This window comes from Nicotiana sylvestris, chromosome 11 (genome assembly GCF_000393655.2).
Source record: "Nicotiana sylvestris chromosome 11, ASM39365v2, whole genome shotgun sequence".
NCBI lineage: Eukaryota > Viridiplantae > Streptophyta > Magnoliopsida > Solanales > Solanaceae > Nicotiana > Nicotiana sylvestris.
Genome location: NC_091067.1, coordinates 159,535,816 through 159,541,324, shown reverse-complemented (window position 1 = coordinate 159,541,324; position 5,509 = coordinate 159,535,816).

The following is a 5,509-nucleotide window of genomic DNA, read 5'->3' as shown; positions in this document are numbered from 1 at the left end:
GGGCAAAAATCGCTCGCTTTATCTTTGCACGAAAACCCTTCGTGTCTTCGGGCAAAGAGGGGCAGCTGTAAGCACGTGATTTTTGCCCAATATGAGAATTACTCCCAAAAAATTCAAAAATAAAATGATTTTTCTTTGGTGTGCAATTTTGTGATATTTTGTGATATTTTGAATAATTATTTGTACTTGTCTGTGCATGTTTATTTGCTAAATTAATAAAAAATACAAAAATATGTCGCATTTTGCATATAGGATTTAATTCTACAATTGTTAGTGATTAAATTTGTTTTACAAAAAATTAAAAATTACAAAAATAGGCATCGTTTGCATTTTTAGCATTTAATGTCCAAATATACAATTTTATGCTTAATTAATACTTAATTGTGCGTTAATTGTTATTGAGAGTTAATTTGCGCTTTTATAACTTAATTTAGTTCTTAATAATAGTTTAAGTATTTTTATAATTTAGTTTTAGAGAAATAAAAGAAGAAAAGAGAGCGAAAATATAAAGAAAGTCGGAATTGGGCCTCTTCTTCGATTTCAAGCCATAGGCCCAAAAAATGGCCCAATCTTCCCTACGACCCAGTCCATTTCGAACTGGGTCGACCCAGTCCATAACCCAAAAGACCCAAACCCCTTTGTCTTACATTTTACAAAACAAAACAAAAATTAAAAGACAAGAAACCCTAACACTAAACCAATCCGCCCCCCTTTCTTCTCTTTCTCTCTTTTCATCATCTTCCCCAAGCTAAAAAAAACACAACCATGGCTGCCCCCCTTTACACCCCAACCATGGCTTCCCCTCCATCTTCACGTCTTCATCTTTTCCGTCGACGTCGTCCATGGTTTCTCCGTTGCTTCATCTTCTTCGTCAAACCTCCGTTGTGCGCACTGCTGCCCGTTTCTGCTCCCCGTTGCTTCTGCCGGTGCGTCGTCTTCCCGTCATCCTCCTCGACAGACTGCCGCTGCCATGGTCGACCAGCTGCTGCTGCTTCTGTCTCAACCAAACAACCAAACGAACACAGCCATGGACGAGCTTCGACGTCGACCATGTCGTCGTCCATGGCTGTCCGCGATGTGCTGCTGCCTGTCGCCGCCGCTGCTGCTGCCTGTCGCCGCCGTTGCTGCTGTCTTGACGTCGTGCTGCTGCTGCTCGTCGCAGCAGGTGTTGGACGGACTGCTGCTGCTGCTCATCGCGGCAGTAGCTACGGGCTGCTTCATCTTCTCTTCGTCTTCGTCGTCATTTGTTCGAGCTTTGGTCGAGGCTCGGACAGATTTGTTTACAATCAAAGTTCTTCGTTGATTCATCTCCGGTTAGTTGTTTTTGAGTTTTATTTTGTCCATATTTCGTTTTTATATTTCTAAAAGTTAAAATCGTTAAATATTTGATTCTTGTTTTGTTCGTTGTTTATCGTTGAAATCATTTTTTCTAGTTTGTTCATGTTCATGTGCTTTGTTAAAATTAATTTTCAGATTTCAAAATAGAAGTTTAATTAGTTGTTTTCATATTCATTTCATGTTTGTATTATTGTTTAAGTGAATATTTGTTAGTTTGTTGTTTGTTAGATTCAAATTGAAATTTAATTAACTATTTCTTCAATTTGTTTCATGTGTTTATGTATTGTTAGAAATTGTTAGTATTGTTAAGTTCAAGTTTAAGTTCATAATTGTTTCTTCGTCGATCTTGTTATTTGTTTAAAGAATTTAGTTGTGTTAAAGGAATATATTGATTTAATCGTTTAATCCGTCATGTTTGTTGTGTTAAAATAGATTCATTCATGTTCATACTTTGTTTGGATGATCTTGAATCCGAATTTTGTATAGTTTGATTTCTTGTTTATCATTTGTGATTATTTCTTGAATTGGTCTCATAATCTTGTTTAAAGTTTAATATAAGAATTGTTTGTTGTAATGTTGTTAGAGTTGATTTTAAGTTCAATATTATTGAATTTAAGAATCTAAATATACTTGTTTGATTGTTGTTGTTGTTTAAATCCGAAAAATAGGTTTGTTGTTGCTAAAAATATTGTTCAATCAAATTTTAGTTGTTCTTGGTTGTTCAATTTGTGTTCATGTGATTTGTTGTTGAAATGTTGTTAAAATCATGTTCATGTGATATTGTTGTTATGATGTTCATCCGTGTTCATATTGTTGTTTGAACATTGTTAGAAATTGATCATATTGTCTATATTTTGGTTAAGTTTGATTAATTGATGTGTTATAGCTGATGGGTAGTTTGGTAAATTTGTAATACGTTCAGGGGTAGTTTGGTAATTTCAGTAAGGTCGGAAGGGGTAGTTTAGGAATTGTACATTTTGTAATTGTTTATTTGAAGCATGGGGGACAAAATGAAATGGGGTGGGTTGTGATATGATTATTTAATATAAAGGGGGGACAAGATTTAATTTAAAGGGGAATCTTGCATTATTTTAAATGAAGCATGGGGGACAAAATGAAATGGGGTGGTGTGATATGTTTATTTAATATAATGGGGATGAGTGGGAAGATAATGGGTTTGGTAGAGAAAATGGGTTGATTTTAATTGATTAAAAGATTTATGGGATGAGTTATATATGTGAAGTCTTGAAATCAAAAGAAAGATATACAGAGAGATAGAGAAAAAAATACACAGATACGAGAGAGAGAAACAAATCTGAAAATAAGAGAGAGAAAAGGGCTGAACATTTAAGAGATAGAAAATTCCGAAAAATATTTAAGCTTTCAAAAAATAAAAATAAAAACTAAAAAAAAATATTCTGCTTTCTTTTGTTGTTTGAAATCAGAATTAATTGTTGTTTCATCAAAGCTGGAAGATTTTGTTTTTTTTTGGATTACTACTCCACTGGTTTGTTACTGTTGCTGGGCTATTGTTGCTGTGTTGTACTGATTTTACTGCTGCTGCTGATTCTCATATTCATTTTCTTTTGCTTCCAATATCAGGTACACAACTGAAAAGCTGGTTATTGTAATCCGAAATATGAAGCATGAATACATATGAAGAATGAAAATTTGAAGTTTTAATTTCGTTTTTTTTCTTTGTTTCTTTTGTTGATTGTATTTAAGCTATTTCATGAATTACTAAATAATAGCTGGAATAAGAAAATAATATCATAAGTTAGTCTGTAATAAATCAGTTCGGCAAAACAGGTTAATTCACTAGCTATGAAGGCTTCAAGATTGTAGGTTGATCATGAACAAGTAGCTAAATTTAGTTAAAACATGAATTTAAATTAAACATCGTAAATTAGGCATTAAGGCATGACTTGAGCTTAAGCAAGATTAGAAGAACGTTTAAGTCTAATAAACTTTCTAATAAGCTTTAGTAATTATGGTTAAATCTAGTTTCAAATGATTGTGAATAATTAATCTCAATAATATTTTTTTAAAAATAAAAAAATAATAACAATGCTGAGTTTTAATCTAGCTATATTTGTTTATTTTGAATATTAGTTGTTGAATTTTTATTTTATTTAAAATTTCGAAATTAAGAGTAAAATTTTTTTTTTCATCAATATTTGTATTAACCAAGCAATTAGCATGTCATGTTTTCTTAAAATTATAAAAGCTAGTAATTAATTAGGATTTTTCTTTCTTTATTTTAGAGACTAATTTTTATAGAAAAAATGTAGTCGCTTTAAGATTTGTCCATTTAAAATAAATGAGATGAGCCTCGCTTAATGAAATGTATAGATTTCGGGGCCCTCAATAAATGTACAGTTAATTGCTTAGAATTAGGGAGGAGCCGTTTTAGCAAATTTCACGGCCCTACCCAAAATAATGACACGCTAGTCGCTCTAGGCGCGTATTTAATAATGTTATTTCCTTAAATACGGGTGTGCATTTATGTAACCCAAATCTAAATCTCAACGGAGTCGAAATGTGTCGATAACCACGGGTGCAATTGATTGCGACGTGATTTGAAATACGTTTTCACAATGTTGCAATTTTTCGTAAAATAATAACAATAAATAAAAAGAATAATAAAAGCGGCTAAGGGATAAAATTTGCACATAAGTTTATAATACGTATTATATTAGATAATCAAGCCGAATATAACAGTTAAGCGACCGTGCTAGAACCACGGAACTCGGGAATGCCTAACACCTTCTCCCGGGTTAACAGAATTCCTTATCCGGATTTCTGGTGCGCAGACTGTAATACAGAGTCATTCTTTTCCTCGATTCGGGATTAAAATAGGTGACTTGGGACACCCTAAATCTCCTAAGTGGCGACTCTGAAATAAAGAAATAAATCCCGTTTCGACTGTCCTTTAATTGGAAAAAACTCCTGTACCCCCGCGAGGGCGGAAAAAGGAGGTGTGACACCCATAGTGGTCGTTTCTTGCTGCTGACTTACTGATTTTATTGATATTTCGTTCTCAGTCATATTCATTCATTTCATATCATATCTCAGACTCTATTGTTATTTATTGATACAATGTATCATCATGTTCGGGCTAGTTTCATGATATTGTGAGTAAGTGAGAAAGACTAGAGATATTGATGACTGAGTGAGGCCGAAGGCCTAATTATGGGTAACATTTATAGGATCGGGTTGTACGTCGCAGCAGTTATACTGATTTATGATAGTGATTGGGCTGAAGGAGTCCGCCGGAGTCGCAAACACCCCCAGTGAGCGCAGTTGATTATATTGAGGGATGCATCTTCCCTGGACATAGATCTTGTCTGAAGCATTATATACGTGTGGATGGATCTTCCCGACGGGTAGGATTAGCCCTACTTAGTACTGAGTGACTGATGGTCAGTTGATGTATATATTTCAGGATGGATCTTCCCTGGGCCAGATTGGCCATATACAATACTGAGTGATTGAGCATTTGAGAGTGTGAGCATATGAAGCTGCCAGTATAGTGCATCACATACAACATCTGCATTGGCATGTAGAAGTAGAGAAGTATATTCTTCATATCATTCAGATTTGATCTATTTTACTGTTTTGAGTTTATTTGTTGAACTTGAAAGTATGCATATGTTTATGCACTATTATTTCTATATTGAATTGTGCCGGTTGAGTTCGTCACTACTTTCAGTCCAAAGGTTGAATTTGTTACTTATTGAGTTGGTTGTACTCACGCTACACTCTGCACCTCGTGTGCAAATCCAGATGCTTCCGGTCACGTCGACTGCTGAGCTGTGCAGTCGAGATATTTGGAGACTATCGAGGTAGCTGCATGGCGTTCACAGACTTTGACTCTCCTTCATTATCTTTACTTATATTTCAGTTTTACCCTTTAGATATTGTATTAGACTATCTTCCATTGTAGATGTTCATGTACTCGGTGACACCTCCATTTTTGGGAGAGATTTGTATTGAGTTGCGAATATATATATATATATATATATGTGTGTGTGTGTGTGTTTGTGTATGTATGTTTTAAAAGGTTTTCCTTAAATATTAACTGTTTCCGTATATTTTTCAAAGCTTTTATTCAGTTGAATTGGTTGAGTAGTTGGCTTGCCTAGTTTCACGATAGGCGCCATCATGACGG